Source organism: Anastrepha ludens, chromosome 6 (assembly GCF_028408465.1).
Source record: "Anastrepha ludens isolate Willacy chromosome 6, idAnaLude1.1, whole genome shotgun sequence".
Classification (NCBI taxonomy): Eukaryota; Metazoa; Arthropoda; class Insecta; order Diptera; family Tephritidae; genus Anastrepha; species Anastrepha ludens.
The window spans coordinates 66,989,485-67,007,699 of record NC_071502.1 but is presented as its reverse complement, the minus strand read 5'-3'; positions in this window follow the sequence as shown (position 1 = coordinate 67,007,699).

The following is an 18,215-nucleotide window of genomic DNA, read 5'->3' as shown; positions in this document are numbered from 1 at the left end:
ATTTCGAGTCCAATGCACCCATTGCTCGGACTCTCCACAATTCTGATAAGATCTCGATTTCCATTTCGTTAGATTTTACAATTACTGTACTAAAAATCAGTTCTCTCTTTTGCTAAATGCACCACTCAATTCTCAAATAAAATTGTTATTGTATTGATCAAGTTATGTTATAGTTTTAGCTCTCGTTTGTATTACCACTGAGTCAGTAGTTAAAAAGAAATTTTGTATTTTTGACTAAAATTAAATAAATATTTGAATCTAATCGTCCATTAATAACTGCAGAATAGTCCAGTCCCTTCTTATTACGGAGGTATAGTATGTCTCAGTGGCTTTTCTGCGATTTACGGTACACTAGACAGGGCTAGTTTACTGAGGCGGCAGCCCTTAGTGGGGAAAACCCCGGAAATTCCGGTAACGCAGATCCGGCTGCAATGGAAATGAATGGCTTTGCTCTATACTACTGATTATATGATATGTGGATATCCCCATAATGGGTCCACATTGAAACCTGGAGGAAACCATTTTATTTTTTTTATAAAACTTAGTATCAATGTTGTATATTCTACAGTACAGCAGTTACCTTTCTCTACTGCCGGTCAAAAGCGACAAAATCGCGCGTACTCTTCTAATCCGAATACGGCTAAGTGTTTCTTATTAAATGGGCTTAGGAGTTATACTATTGTCACAAGCAGATCCAATTGCCCACCCCAATAAGGAGATTTTTAGTTTTTTTGCAGACTTTTAAATTGAAGAAATACTCAATACTTCGTCGTGCGAATTGGGAAAGCGTCTGACAGAGATGAGAAAATTTTACTGCATCTTTTACATGACAGCTGACAGCTGTCAAAAATTGGCCAACACATAGCATGCAAACAGCTGAGAATGACATGAAGAAAGCGAATAAAGGCGAACGCTAGAAAATAACAAAGCACACGAACACACGAATGAATGCACGAATATACGAATGTGGTCAGCATGCCGTTAAATATGTATGTATGTTTATATGTTGGCTGTAGCTGTAGACAAATCGAAACAACTGTGCCAGCTGTTGCAATTTCCCAGCAAGCATGACAACACAAAAATGAGTTACAGGAGAAGTTACGGAGGCCGGAGTTCGCGTGCAACATGTGAATGAGAAAATGTGTTGATAGCAAATTAAAGACGCAACAATACACGATTTTATTCTCATTGTTGTTATTGTTATTGACAGCACCCATTGGCGGCGCGCAATGACAGCAAAACGAATATTGTCAATAGCACCGCAATGTCGAGCGATCTATTAGTTGTTGCAACATTGCGTACAAACTGCGTTGCCGGCTCAAAGTATATCACTGCTAAATCTGTGTATGTGTGTGTGCGCATATGAACAACTTATTTAATAGCGCTGTGGCATGCAAAAAGCTCATAATCAACTATTTAAAAGGCGGCAACAATGCACCAAGTTCAGCAGCAAATAACACGCGCGTACGAAACAAACTTGTGTATGTTGTTGTATTATTTTTATTTTTTGCTTTTTGTTTTTCGTGTAGCAGTTGCAACTTGGTGTGTTGTTTGGTTGCGCGTAGCGAATCGCATTATTCGCGCTGTTGGGGCCTTTGCTGTTTGTGGTTGTAGTTGTATTGTCTCTGCCTCGAAGGCCTGCCTTGTCTTGCGTTGTTTAGCCATTTTTCTGCTTATCTTCATTCCATTTAATTTTCTGCTAAGCCAAAGCAGCACTACTTTATTGTTGGGTGTGTGCGCGCATCCAATTTAGTTTGGTTATTTTGTAGTTGTATCTCTTGTTGCTGCAACTTTGTGTTTGAAAAACTTAAATTGCATTAAAATCCAGGATTTTTATTATATTTTCATATACTCAACCATATACATACATATGTATGCGTGTATGCGGGTACGTTTTCGTTATCCTGTGAGCGCCTTGTCGCATTTTTCGCCCTAATGACCAATAAGCGCTCCATTTTTTCTTCCACCTGCTTTTAAGAGTTTCTAGTTACTTTTTCATGTTTGTTTTTTTGTTGTGTTGTTTGTGCGACATGCAAGCACAATTCTTTGCTTCACAACCTTCTGCCATTTTTCGGTTATTTATTGCCACTTTAGGTTCTAACTGTTACTCGTATTAGATAAGTTCGCACTATAAAAAGAGATGGCTTTGTTGTGTTTGTGTTTGGACGTATGTGCTCTTAGTACCTCTTGTGTGTTTACCCATGAATCTGGTTTGTTAAAAAGGGCTTTTTAGAGTATTTACGAAAAAGATTGGCGTCCATTGTGGCATGTGATTTATACATTGATTTCTTCAACATTTAAAACGTATGATATTTTATCGGTTCCATTTTGATTATTACGCAGTTTGGTTGGGAAGTAAGAAACAGAAATTGAGGAATGTGAATTTTGAAGTGAAATTAGTTGTGTCGCATGCAAAATAACCTCCCTCAACTTCATTAGGATTACTCCAATGATCCTTCAACTATCTTTTACCATCTCAGTAATGATTTTCTGGTATTTTTGCAAGGCTTTAAAACATTAATTTGACTGCCTTATTTGCCAAAAGTACTCTTGATGACTACTTTCAAGTGTTGATCACAAATTAGTCCACTTTGCAATGCTGGTAAAATATTTGTTTGGCAAACGACCCCGGGGCGCGACTCATACGAGTGCGTAAGGTATTAGAGGACAAATTGAGAGTAAAACCAATTAGCTAACTAACTAATTTTTTACACAACTTTAACTTATTATATTTCTATAACATCATTGAACAACATTTCCATTAGATGCAATAACCTCCTCGATCCGCGTTCGGAAACGATTGCTTGCCCGGATCAAATGCTCCTATTTCATATTGACCATAACGGTATTAAATGCAGCCTTCGCGGAGAAATGGTGTTATTAGGATGCTTATTGGTTTCACGCTCAACTACATACATTTCACATTTAATAGGACTATGAATAAGTTCGTGCGGTTTTTTTTCGAAATTTGAAACTTTATTGACGTAAAATGGTTACAAATTTAATATTCAAAATATTGTCCATCGCTTACTACTACTTTTTCCCATCTTTCTGGCAATTCACGGATTCCCTTTGTGAAAAATTCGGTCGGTTTTGCCGCAATCCACGAATCGATCCATTTTTTGACTTCATCGTAATTACGGAAGTGCTGGTCAGCCAGGCCATGTTGCATCGATCGGAAGAGATAGTAATCGGATGGCGCAAGGTCTGGACTATACAGCGGGTGGGGTAGGACATCCCATTTGAGCGTTTCTAAGTATGTTTTGACCACTTGTGCAACATGTGGCCGAGCATTGTCATGTTGCAAAATAACTTTGTCGTGTCTATCGGCGTATTGCGGCCGTTTTTCTCGCAGTGCTCGGCTCAAACGCATCAATTGTCGTCGGTAGACATCCCCCGTAATCGTTTCATTCGGTTTCAGTAGCTCATAATACACAACACCCAGCTGGTCCCACCAGATACACAGCATAACCTTCAGGCCATGAATATTCTGCGCCGACGTCGATGTTGAAGCATGGCCAGGGTATCCATACGTTGCCCGACGTTTTGGATTGTCGTAATGGACCCACTTTTCATCGCCAGTCACAATTCGATGCAAAAAACCCTTTCTTTTGTGCCGTTGAAGCAGTTGTTCGCATGCCATAAAACGGCGTTCAACGTCTCTTGGCTTCAATTCATACGGCACCCAATGGCCTACCTTTCGGATCATTCCCATGGCTTTTAAACGTTTGGAAATGGTTGATTGATCAACTCCCAAAGTTTTTGCAACCTCTTCTTGCGTTTGAGCCGGATCTTGATCGAGCAATTCCTCCAATTCGGTATCCATGAACTTTGGCGGCGCACCCTCGCGTTCTTCGTCTTCCAAGCCAAAATCACCACTTTTAAAGCGTGCAAACCACTTCTGGCACGTTCGCTCAGATAGAGCATGCTCACCATAAACTTCCACCAAGATACGATGACTTTCGGCTGCTTTTTTCTTCATATTAAAATAATGAAGAAGAATTCCCCGCAAAAACACATTATTTGGCACGAAATTCGACATTTTCAAGTGTGGTAAAAATATTGTTGTTTACGCTTCAAATAAAAAACTTATACTGACGTTTGTGCCTTACGACAGTAGCTCTCCAATGAATGTTTGGAAATGTGGATCGATGGAATAATAATCAAGTTACGCCATCTGTTGTAAAACCGCACGAACTTATAAATAGACCTATTAGTAATCCAGGGGGTTAAGGTCTGGGGATTTAGCCTGCCATAAGTTCGGTGTTATGAGCCCCCATGGCTTTGAATGAAGGGACAGAGCTTCAAAGATTCACTATTTTCTCTAGAATCTCGATAAATGCTGAGAACTTCCTATGCATGACAACAGAAACCTCTGTACGATTGGAAAATAGCCATCTGTTACTCTGATAGTTTCTGCGGTAGGTCTTTTGGTATTCGGCAACTTTTTTTTCGTCAGCAAAAGCCACAACATGCCTGGTTCTTCAGGCTGTTTAATATTGTGAGACCTGATTTTAATCCATATGGCTCCACTTAAACCTTATGTACTAATTGAAATAAAATTTGATTTGAAACCAGTTTGTAATTTTTTAGGTATTCGAATTTTTCAAAAATTACTGCAAAATTCTATCACATGAATTTGAAAATTCGTGAAAAAATTTACTAAGTAGCCATTTTAGGACGTGAACAACAAATCCGCAGGCGCCGACGAACTGCCGGCTTAGCTATTCAAACATGGCGGCGAGGAGCTGGTAAGGTGCATGCATCAGCTCCTATGCAAAATATGGTCGGATGAAAGCATGCCTGCCGATTGGATTGGGATTAGTCTTCTAAATATCGCCTATAAGGTTCTAGCGAGCGTATTGTGTGAAAGGCTGAAGCCCACCGTCAACCAACTGATTGGACCTTAGCAGTGTGGCTTTAGACCTTGAAAGTCTAGGAATGGATACAAACGTTCCGGCTCTGAAAGTAGATATTCGACGTGGTGCCAGCTAGTGGTAGTAGAAGAAGAGGAAGGCCTCATCCAGGTGGAGAAGTACTTGGATTCACTTGGTGTGTCCAATTGGCGTCGGTTAGCACGAGAAAGAAACGACTGGCGCGCTTTGTTAAACTCGGCCAAAATCGCGTAAGCGGTTACCGCGCCAATTAAGAAGAGAAGAAGAGACTTTGACTGCCTCTTGGGATCTCTTTATATATCCCCTTTTGTTCCCGAATGGATCTGAAGTGAGACTAATCGTTCTCGAAATTCAAAATCCAGGAAGCTGGATTATCAGGTTTCATTGTGAAATTATTTATAATCTATCATCCTTGGCAGGTTTGGCTGCAAAATATATTCGTTAAAAGAAGAAAAATTCACTATATGGATACTGACACAAGGAGAATAAAAAAAACACTAAAAGCAGAATGAAAAAGTAACATTGCTTAGGTTGATTCGCTAAATAAAAGGCTTCGTCACTCAAAAGTTAAAGTGAAGTTTGACTGTATCCATAATTGGCGTGCACGGCGCCGCGAAAAACATAGCTCGCAACATTTTGACAAGTTTTGGCTATTTATTTACCAATACACGTTTTGACTGAAATTATTTTCTTTATAAAATAGTTTAATAATAAATCCAAGTTTTGAGCTTTGCACAAGATTTATAAAACTTTGGGAAAATTTTCATTATTTCATAAATTTTAATCACAATTAAAAAAAAAATGGGTACCCAATTTGATATCTCTTTAAGCTTTAGTAAAAATTAAATTTGAAGAGGCACAAAAATTTTCTTGATTTCTGAGAATTTCTTTGTTGACGTTGTTTCGTACCAAAAATGATGAAAACAAGATTGCGCACATTAGAGAGTGCATTGTGTCAAACTAGTCTAGCTGTGCGGTGTTACCCACCCTGTGCTCTTCGCAATAAAGTTAGTGCTTTTTTATACCCAAAATTTTTAGTTTGGTGTTTGTTCCTTTTCTTAATTTGGAGCTACTGTAAGTCAAAAAAAAATTCTATAAATAAAACACAAGCTGGAAAAGGCCACTCTTGCATTTAAGACTAATACTCAGAAGATTTCAGTGCCTCTTAAAATTTGCTGATTTTTATAAAATTATATTATATGTTTTGGAAGTCAAAATCTAATTTTTTGGTTCTTTCGAGGTTATGCAAGAATATCGGAAAAAGCCTTTGAATTTACTGAATACGAGACTATAGAGTTGTATTCATAGTAAAAAATACCGGATATTACTAAAGAAACCATAGCGACCTTTTTGAAAAAGAAGTAGCTTATCTTGTTACATAACCTCAAATATAGCGAGAAAGTGTTTTTCGGACTTTTTTAAAGAAACTCTACTAACATTAGTTTTAAACACTAGGATGGATTTTTAAAACTCTGTTTTCCAATACTGTCTATTGTACATACATACATATCTGTAACATCTTTATTTAAAAAACTCACACAGTAAGGGCAATTAGTCCAAATAACAAAGTTCTTTAAGTAATTCAATAAGAATTTGGTATTTTCGTTTCTGTAAAGGCATTTTAGTGCTTTATATCCAAAACTAGGCAACACTGCAGTTCCGGGAGAGAGATTTCACTGCTTGAAGGAAAACAAGAAGAACAAACTTGGAAAAAATGTAAAAAGACGAAGAAAGGTATTTTCTCCATAAACCATAAAATTTCATAGATATGCTTTATTGAGAAAATGCACAACTTCGGTAAGGGAAACATTTATAAAAAACCAAACTTTCTTATACTAAAATTTAAGTGGCTATAAAACTGGATCTTGGATCGTTTTGATTAAAAAGTTTGAAGTTTTTATGAAAGTTCGCCCAATTTTTCTGATTTTTGTATAAAGTTGGAAATTAGGACTGTTTTTGTTAGACAATGAGCTATACTTTTATAAAAATGAAGAGAGTTAAGGAAGGAAAGAAAAATAGTCAGAACTGGTAAAAATGATAAGATGCTATACGAGGTGTGTTCGAAAAGTATCGGGAATTTTGTGTTTTTTCAAAAATTATTTATATATATATATATACATAATTGGCGCGTACACCCTTTTTGGGTGTTTGGCCGAGCTCCTCCTCGTATTTGTGGTGTGCGCCTTGATGTTGTTCCTCAAATGGAGGGTCCTACAGTTTCAAGCCGACTCCGAACGGCAGATATTTTTGTGAGGACCTTTTTCATGGCAGAAATATACTCGGAGATTTGCCATTGCCTGCGGAGGGGCGACCGCTATTAGAAAAATGTTTTTCTTAATTTTGGTTTTTTCACCGAGATTCGAACCTACGTTCCCTCTGTGAATTTTGAATGGTTATTTATTCATTAATATCTATTTCGTCCCCTTCACAGTAATCCCCATGGGATATTATGCACTTGTGCCAACGGTTTTTCCAATCTTCGAAGCACTTCAAAAAATCGTTTTTTTTATCTTGTTCAGCTCCTGCTTCGATGACGTCTTTATTTCGTCAATCGTAGCTTAACGTAGCCCTTTCATAGGCCTTTTCAGTTTAGGGAACAAGAAAAAGTCACAGAACAAGAAAAAGTCTCATTAGCAATGTGCATGCGATACTGCTTTTGGTCAGAACTGAGCAGTTTTGGTACGAATTTTGCGGCCACCCGTCTCATGCCCAAATCATTGAAAAAAAAAAATCGAATGGCACGAACCAATCGATATGGCTAAGTCTTCCGCAACTTCCCTAACGGTTATTCGACGATTGGCCAATGCCATTTCCTTCTCTTCATCAACTTTTTCGTCTGTTGTTGAAGTGCTCGTTCGTCCGGCTTGCTTTTCGTCGTTCACATCTTCTCGGCCTTCTAAGAACATTTTGTATCACCGATAAACGTTGCTTTGTTTCAAAGTAGCTTCTCCGTATGACACAGTCAACATTCGGAATGCATCCGCGTTCTTAATATCATTTTTGACACAAAATTTGATACAGGTACTTTGATCCATCTTTTTGAATAGGTAAAGATCGAAGACGAGTCGAAATACGTGCAAGCAGCTGTCTGCAATTAGCTGAAATTTCAAAATGGCCCAACTAGTCGGCATAAGTGAGAGACATGCGACATATCGCCACAAAAAAATCGGAATTCGAATATACGTAACCTGCGAAAATTCAAAATTCATGATACTTTTTGAACACACCTCGTATTTTTCCCCCAGGCTGTATGTCTTTTGCTAGGTACTTAGCCGAGCTTGTTTTCCACTTTGTGGTATATCTCTTGATGCGGTTCTTGATATGGAGGCGCCTACACTTTTAGACCAGCAGATGGCTTTTTTTCGAAGGACGACAGCTTAACAAGAAGCTATCTATCATTTAATTTTTCATGCGCACATTACCTGTAGGCATCGACTTAGAAACATTCAGACAATAATGACCGTCGTGTGATTATAAAAATAACAGAAATATTTTATTTATTTATACAAAAGTAATCTTTAACGTTGCCTGAGAACTGGTGAACTGAGAGTTTTTGTTCCGTATTTCTAAAGCATTTTATTTGTTATATCGAAAATTAAATTATGCAAAACCCCAGCCGATCCATAAATAATTTTAACTAGACAACAGTTATTAAATTTTGAAAACTACTGTCATTTCAGACATTTCCTTCTTTGTTTGTATTATTAACATTTTAATTGAATGCTAAGCAGTAAAGGAAAAAAATCAGAAAAGTAGTTGGGGCCACTATTTTCCGCCTCAATCACCTAAACTAAGTAGCTGGCAGCAGACAAGATTGCTCAAATCAGTTGTCTGTCAGTGGTGCTTAAATGAAAAGTGTTAAAAGGCTTAAATATAAGCACAATACTCATGTGTATATATGCACACGTACATATGTAGATATTTAAGTTAGTGCATTTAAAGGCTGGGAGAGACCAACCCAAAAATGTTGTTTTCACGCCAACTGCCAAGCGGCGATTGTAATTTGACTTAATGCGATTATTTGAGTTTGAAAAAACATTATTTTTTTTTGTTTTTGTATTAATGAAAATGTTTTTAATTTTACGCCAAGTAGTCGAACAACCATCAACCAACACATTCGTTGCGGCTGATTAGTTAGCGCAACTCACTAGCTAAGCGCGAATCCGTGGAGCATTTTGATGGACACATTTGGTTGAAGTAAATGAAGTGGCTGATTTACTAAAATAGGCATTCATGTATGCACTCATACTGTCTTTAGGTGTATGTATGGGTATGCAGTAAGCTAAAAATTTATTAAAATGCATAAAAAGGAACAAGCAAAGATTAAGTTATAAAATATTTTTAGTTCCAAATCAATAGAAATCGAGAGGTTAGAAAAATTATCTAAAAAAATTTACTACTATTGATATTTTAGTCAATTCCAGGTTTCTTTTTGATGCCAGGTAAATGATAAAACCTCTTACACTAAAGTGTTAAAAGCTTTCATGGATTTTTTTTTTTTATTTTTTCTTCTTTTGAAGACTTTTTCAAGCCCACCGCCAAATATGCTTTCAAATTGAATTCGTCAACAAGAAGTTGAAGATCCCATTTACAAGTTGCAACGAATGTGAGAGAGCGGTTACACGCGTAGGTAATGGCCTTAAATGTACGACTGTGTGTGTGTGCTAACTATTTTTATTCTTCTTCGTTTTTTTCTTCTTCTTCATCATCTTCTTCCTTAATTACAAAACAAATTGGTGACAGCTCAATGAATTTGAACGAATTAGGGAAGGTCGCTAAGTGTCAGAGGTGTGTGCTACTCCCATCATCTTTGAGTAGCTGCTGACTGTGAGCGGCAAGGTACTCGTCGTATGCTAGCGCAAAGTAGGTGTGAGATTACATTTTAAAGTTTGGCTGTGAAGTTGAATGCAATATTAAATGCCTAATTAGGTAACTGGGTGCATTTGTACTATAGGTAATGTTTACACATTTTAAATTTAATTGAGTGGATTGGATATGCGTGTGTTGAGTCAGCCTATGGAATAATAGTTAAACTGGTAATTAGGGTGGACCCCAGTAGACGTTGGAAACTACGCTGTAATGGAAAAGTGGAAACCAAAGTACTCAGCGTGCGTCTTAGTTCAAGGACTGATATTTGTTGGAAGAATACGTACTAGTCCCAGAGTGACTACAGTTGAACTAGTTCCAAAAAACCGATTAGAGCTGTATGTGAAAGAAGTATGCTTCGGTCGTGTTTGTTTATTGTACTTTATATTTGAAGCTGTTTTAATTTCCTTTAAAATTAAATTTAAAAAAATTAAATATGTAACTTTTGAAAATAGTAACTTTTAAAAAAATATTATATTACGTTAACCCACAAATTAAAAAATTAACAAAAATCTTAGTAATATTTCAATACACAGTAAAATATATTTTATATGTTGATTTGTCAGATTTTATTTACTTTTTCAACCTATCCAGAACTGGTGATTTGCGCCACAAATTAGACTAGTTGCGTTTTCGGTATTATGTACTAGGAAAGGGTGACTTCTTCTCACTTATTCAGGAAGTAGAGTTAAATAAAAATAATTTTGGATCACAGAAGAGATAGTTCACAGGAGTTCTAACAGGGTACTGCATATTCAATCACCATTTTACTAACCTCCATATGGTATATGCTCCACTCGCAGGTTCTTTAGGGAGGAGTACCCAGTGCTAACTCAAAAGTGGCACAAACACCAGGGTAAACTTCGTTTATCAGAGGGGGAAATAACTAAAATACTAAAATTTATTGGGTAAGTTAAGCTCAGACTCTGTATCTATGAAGGGACACAATAGATCTTCCAGGTCACAGTGCTGAATCCCTCTCTTAATACATATACATATATTTAGGAACGTGAAATAATAATACAATTATTCCTACACGTAAAAAAAGGAGCACTGGCTGCTGGGATATTAGGCTCGCTGATATAAAAATAAGAGATAGGTTAAAGGTCTTAAATATAAAACTGAGACTAGAAAACTTAAATTATTAAGACAATGGTAAAAATATAATAACTACGTAAGAAAAGAAAACATCAAATCAATTTTTTCAATCCTGATCAAATTCGAAATTTTGACATATTCGATATATTTTCTGAGGAAGCAGTTCTTTACAGTGTAGAAGCTATTTGGTTACGGAAGATATTTTTTCTGATTGCTGCAAAATGTGGGCAGTCGTTGAGTAGATGGCAGACCGTTAAAGACGATGAGTGACAATGTTGACAGCAAGAAGAACTGAAAACGTATGAATGGAAACTACTATTGAAGGGTATGGGAGGCGATTGTTTGCCCGAGTCGTAAGCGGACAAACGCTCTGATATCTTTGCAACGGCTTTTTAGGGGGCAGTTTGGATTTATTTTGGATTTATCCTGTTTGGATAGCTAAGCGACCATTTATACATTATAGTCCTGGGATATATAAATTTCTATGTCTTTTTTTTTGGAAATACAGTCAAAAGTTAAAAGTGGTTCTTCCCAAAGAGTTTAGCTCGTTCGTAACCTAGTCTGCCTGCATGGCCTGGAACTCACATGAGCTTTATGCGGTCGCTATTTTCTAATAATTTGCTCCGGATACAGGAGATGAAGGGCATCTTGTTCAATGACTGATTTGCTATTTACCGCTTTCGGTAAAGAGCTTTCAGTCAAGGTAATCCCATTAAGTATCGCTGCAGCTTCGGCTGTGTAAACGGAGGCATAGCTAGGAAGAATGCCTGCTGTGATTGTTTCCCCTTTCGAGTTGACAACTGCGAACGAGGTGATAGTCTCAGTTTTCACCCATTATTCCATTCGGGAAGCAGCGGTGTGTGACGTTGGTATACAGTGGCACTAGCGCCACCATATGCATTTCGCTAAGTTTAATACAAAACTAGATTCGCTCCTGAGCCAGGGCGGAAACTGTTCATTTTGGTGCGGTGAAGCAGAAGTGGTGCCAATTCCTCTGGCGTAATCGATGCACCGTGTAATCGTCGATTTGCGACGTGGAGACTTATTTCGTTGAGCTCACCGACCACTGCTGCATATAGCAGCAAAGAAGTAGCTTAGGTATAAGTTGCTTTGTGTTCGGCATGAATCTCTTTTCAATTGTGGGGAGACCGGCTTCCGTCAGTATACATTTTGTTGGCGATTTAGGCATAGCCCAGAAGCTTCTGTTTACAGCCGTGTGGTAAGTTGAGTAAAGTAGTTTGTAGCCATAAATGGAAAGACCTTAGTCTATCTTCGATAATTTGAGTGCCCTGGTTACATTTATTAGCCTTGAGGAGTTAATTAAACAGTATTAAGATGACAAGCATTTTTGATACTATTAAGTCTTTCTTAAATATATGCAATGTTCTTTGAAAGTTAAGCTTAGGTCATTAAGTTCAGAAAACAATTATAAATCGTCACCATAACATATGTAAGAACATTTTTATGATTATTAATAATTTTCCTAATTTCATTGAAAGCAGTTATAAACAAAAGAACAGAGAGTGGAGAGCCCTGAGGGATGCTGTTGTGCAAAACAAAACAGTATGAAAGGTATTATTTACTTTAAATCTACGATTAGTGTGAAAGGCTTGGATAATTTTGAGTATTTAATGCCAGGTTGCAACTGCTGTATGCAACATTTTTCATTCAGAGTGTCGGTTAAAGAGCTGGTTTTGAGTTTTTGACTTTTGTCAAGAAGTTCGCAAGAAAATCACAATCATGAATCGCAGTTACATAAGAAAATCAAACACTGCAAGCCATATTTTTGTTAATTTGAAAACCAGATAGATTTTTAAAACTAACAGTTAATTGTTAATTTTTGGCAAAGTGTACGCATTCGTTTTACGGTGTCCAGTTATGCGACTTTACAAATTGTCTAATGTTCTTAACTGCCCAATCGCTTATCATTCCATGAATTTGCAACTCGTTGTAGCAAACAAAATGAAGTGCCGTAAATGTACTGCAACATTTTCATTTTTTGTATTATATATTTTTTTTGTAAAAAGCTTCCGTTACTTTTTAACGCTGCCGATACTCGCTCCCATTGTCCGAGAGTTATTATCAGCATTGACGTTAAATAGCAAAATAAAACGGAGAAAAAACATAAACTTCAAAATTACAAAATGCAAATTTTCGCCTACTTACTACTTCTTTACACACTTTTTCTACTTACTAGTGTTGCTTTTGTTATGCCTTGTTGGCATTTAACACGATGTGGCTACTGATTGCCTGCCATTGATAAGTTGCAAAGCCTTCGTAGTTGAAACTTTGGCTCGATGCTCCAAGCGGTTTCAATTTCACACCTCATTGTTGTCGGAAGCTTACATTTTTTTATTATAACTTTTTTGTTTTCAGGCTGCTACTGTGGCTTCAGGTAGTTTCGTGTTTTTTTTTTTTTTTTTTGTTTTTTGGTTTTAGGTTTACAAAATTGCTGCCTCTGTGCAACACGTTCGTTAATATTTCAGTGTAATAAATACACTGGGTCCCATAAGCATTGATGCATTCCATTCGTTTAATCTTTTGCGGCGACCTGCGAGTTTCTGACTTATCAATGTACTGAATTATTGCTCTATATCAGTGGCACCCTGACTCTTTTGTCTAACTGCGATAGCAAATAGTTGTGGTTTTGTGGTTGCCCACCTCGCTTTCTTAACGCTCGACTCATTGCTCATGCCATCTCATCCTGCCTTTTAACTTTGACCTTACAAGAATTTTCTCTTCAGCCCTTTTCTTGTGATTTATTTGTTTAGAACTTTCGTGTATACATATATCTATAGGCATAGGTATGTATGTATATGTACGTGGTACATGCCACTGATATCAAATAAACACTTGCACATAAATAAAACCTTCAAATTCTCGGTCGTTCAAGTTTCGCCAGAAAATCTTAATTCGCTTGTTCGGCTGTTAATTGCGGTGCGATTCGAAAATGCATGCCTTGGCGTAATGAATGAAGAAACTTGATATGCCACTGAGTGGATACATATCTACTTAGTCATATCCGAATGTGTGTAACTTTGTGAGTATGAGCTAAGCCCTTAGTTTTCTTCATGTGCTTTAGTAATCCTCTGAAGAATTGTTGACGACCTTTTGGCAAGTGATGCGTGTTAAGTTGGCTTATTTACTTAAGTAGTTGGACTTTAGACCGATTTGAAAATCGTGAGCATTGCATAAATCACTTCCACGTTTTAGAGAATAAAATACAAAATATTCTCTAATCAGACTAAACCTTACATATACACCAGGAAAGTTGTTTTGTGTATTTATTAGCAACCGAACTCGTATTATTTTTATGCAGAAATACTCACTCCCGAAATCTAAAGAAAACTGATGTCCCGCGAAGTTTTGAAGGATTTACGGTGCATGTTTTGATTTTGTTAGGCTACGCAGTAAAGAAAAATAAAAATATGTGTACGAAAGTTTCAACAGAGGAAGCTGAGTGAAATGGTTTACCAGAAAACGAGGAGTGAAGGATAACTTGCGATCTCCTGCTAGCTGTAAGTCATGGACACAAACTATAAATTTACCTGCAACAGCTATGGATTTGACTATTATTTTGACTATTGGACAATCGAAAGATGCACTGAAGCCATTAAAAAGAATATGTCGGTATATCTTTAAGGAATATAGAAAAATCCTCAAATTTTAATATCAGAAGCAACTATCGAAACTGAATGCTGCCATGACAATCGGTTCGGCATTACCGCAACGACCCAGATTTATATTCGGCCAAAGGCTGGCACTCCAGCAACATTCAAAATTTACGGGGAATGCTTATAGTGTTACAATAACAACAATCGAAGCTGGAATACAGCAAACATGTCGGACAGTCAAGCCGCTGGCTAGTAAGGCCATCTGATCAAATCAGGTGAACTCTAAACTGGTGAACGGAGTGCTTCAGTAAAAAAGCAACTGAGATTAGAGGAAATGCAATGCAGGAAATGAGAAATAGCATCTACCCGTATAACTTTTGAAGCATGGTCAAAAGTGTGTTTTTCCAATTATCAATAGAAATAACAATCGGCTTTAAAAGCGTAAAATCATTATTAATAATTTGGTAGCTTTTAAAATACGCACTGTTTTATATCAAAAGCAATCGTTCTCATTAACCATTAATCACTCTGACATTGTCTTAATTTATCACCCGCTGAACACCAGCGCTATCACTATTTGATTATAGACCCCAAAACGTGGTTTCTGCTCGAATCTTTCTTTCAACTGCAAAAGATTCGAAATTCTTGTTTTATGATTTTTTGCTTATGAGCCACTGAGTTTGCTTGGAAAACAGCTTCTCTGGGAGTTATCGCAAAATGAGCGTCTGCAGCAAAATTCGGCACATAAAATAGTTTAGTACGGCATTTAATCTATATTTCTACATATAGACACACTTACGTATGAGTAAGTAGTGGTAATATTCAAGTGGTTTCTATCTTCGCCTTCCTCGACCCACTCCACTACATTCGTTTGCTTTTGCGAGACCAGCCGCCTAGCATTATGGCCAACTTTATCCCAGCTCGCTGCACTCTGCGCCATTTTGATTTATACATTTTATGATTGACCTGTAACCTACGCAAATCGTACATAAAATGCTCATAAGTTTATGTCTCCTCACTAGCGCACATTCACGCCTTCACATAGTTACATAGCAGTGAGCATTGGCCAAGAAAATTGCTGCCGTCTTTTAGGCGTATCAACTATAAACTGAAGTATACAGATAACTAAATAAGTATATGCCTGCAAACTTGCAATCCCACTATTATATGTATTTGCTCCATTAGGTTTTGTTGTTGTTTATGAGTTTTATTTTATGATTTGGTCCTGCTGGTGGCTGGTAAGTGGCCGAAGTGATTGGCCAGGCTACTTGCACGGCTGATTCTAATCTAAGTTGTAATCGTTTTATTTACTCCAATGCGCTTGCCTGAGTATGTGTGAGTGGGAGTGTGTGCTTGGTAGCCTTAACAGTTGGTAAGGTGGCGAACTTTATTACCTTAATATTGAGCTGGTTCGTTGCCTGGATGGTTGCGCATTCGGTGGCACATAAAATCGTACAAGCTGTTGCTGCCTCTACATCAGTAAATATTTGACTTTCTTGAATTATTTACAAAATGTTAATTTCTGCTAAATGTGATTGGCAATAGAACGACACACACACACAGGCACACTGAGAAAGAACGAACTTGCGGCTAATTAAGTTGAAAGCCCTCAGGCGCATCGAATGTTCGAAATATAGATACATACGTACAAGGAATGTACTTGTGTATGTATGTATGTATATTTGTTATTGCCAATATCAATATTAAAGCGCACACTTACACACAGACATAATATGACCCATTTCGTTTATGCAAATGAACTATTCAGGTGGTTCAATCGCTGCTGAAATTCAATTTGCTGCTTCATTTCAGTTGAGTTCAAGCGAAGAGGTGAATAGCTAACTAACCTTTGGAGGCGCCACAAAGAGACTGCACACAACCACATAAACCTACATACGTACGGACTTGTATGTATGCAAAGCAGCACTTCCCTAAAAGTCCATCGAACGCACTTGAGGTTCAAAAGATAGGTCAGACGTCTTGCCAATGCCCCTACTGGCAGCAGCTACAATGCAAACAACAACAACAACTACCAGAACAACAAAAATGCCATTGAGTGCAATGACTGTTGAGGAAACATTGCCACATAAAATATATACCTACATATACAACTTGTATGTACACACGCACGCACACATTCATATCTCAAGCACCTCAGTTGCACTAAAACGGGTCGAGTTCTTGCCGAAAATGGCAAAAGGCCGACCAGACCAGACCAAACCAAATTCAGCCCACTAAGCGACAATTCGACATACATCAATACACAAGTATGTATGTACATATGTATGGATATGCTCTGCCATTACGCCCATAGATGGTCAGTGCTACAATAACCAAGCGGCTAAAGAATTGCGGAACGTTGCAATTAGAGGCACGCGCCAAATGCATTGACCAACTTGCGGCGACAGCAGCACCACCGAATTGGCCGTGTCTAATAAGGTGCGCGCTGTGGATGGTATTTCTTTGGATTCCACTTGGCGATAGATAAATGAGCGCTACATAGAGAGTCAGAGAGTGCAATCTCTCTGAGCGCAAATCAGCTGAGCGCACAATTCAACTCAGCAGTGTTGTATTTCGTATTCCAGTGCAGTTGCAGCGCAGCTGTTTGTGGAATGTATATTTGGTTGGGGCGCGTATTGAGACAGGTAGATAATTTTGAGTTGTTGATAAGAAAGCCGGCAATAAGAAGTGCTAATTGGACTGCTTGGATTGAGATGGATAAAAAGGGTAATAAAATTTTATGGAAATAATAATAAAAGCAGTGCTTAGCAATAAAGAGTAGAAAACAAAATCAATTCTTTACAAATATAATAAAATTTCTGGTCTATAACTAAAAAGAAAAACTCATGCACTGGATTAAAATAGTAGTTTTCACAATATATAACAATAAAAAGTGAGCTAAAAAAATGTTACAATGGCATAATAGGCGTATAAATATTTACTTGTTTGTGAGTGTTGAACCCGGAATCAGCCGTAGAGTGGCAACCCTACCAACTAATTTAGCTGCGGTGGTCTCTTTACCTACTAACCACCCAACCAACTTTGTAACGAATCTGAAGAATTTTAGAAGATTCGATGGATGAGCCCATGTGACATGAACCTCCTCTTCGTATGACTACTTATACGTACTCGCCTAAAACCCCTCTCCCACTGGTTATACCGCATCAGCACTGCAGGTCTGGGGCTACCATAAACATTTTTTTGAGTCACTACAAGCTGTGCACTTAGACCAAAATTCAATGGTGTATAACTCTACATTCTCGAGATTTCCTTTTTAAATTTTAATTAAAAAGTTTGAGATTTTTATAGAAATTTGTTGATTTTTTTCTTTCGACACAGTTTTAAAATTGGAGTTTCATGATTTTTGTTTGTAAGTAATGCACTTTGGTTTCTTATAAAAATTATTATAAATATATTAAATTTTACAGTAATATATTCTCAAAACTTGTCGAAATTCGTCCAAACACTGAAGCGATAAATTATTTAAAAAATTCATTGCAATTAAAAGTTAAATCATAAAATTTTATGAAATAAAACAAAAATGTTTTTGTGAAACCAGGGCGAGTAGGTATGGAAAATGTCCTTTTAAAATTGATCCTTGAATGTACTTGAAAATCTCATACTACAATTACCATTAATTTAGTATATAAAAATGAATCGCAAAATGTGTTGGTGAGCGCATAACTCAACAACGCATGGATCAATCTTAACAATTCTTTTTTTTTAAGTGTTCCTTCAAGTC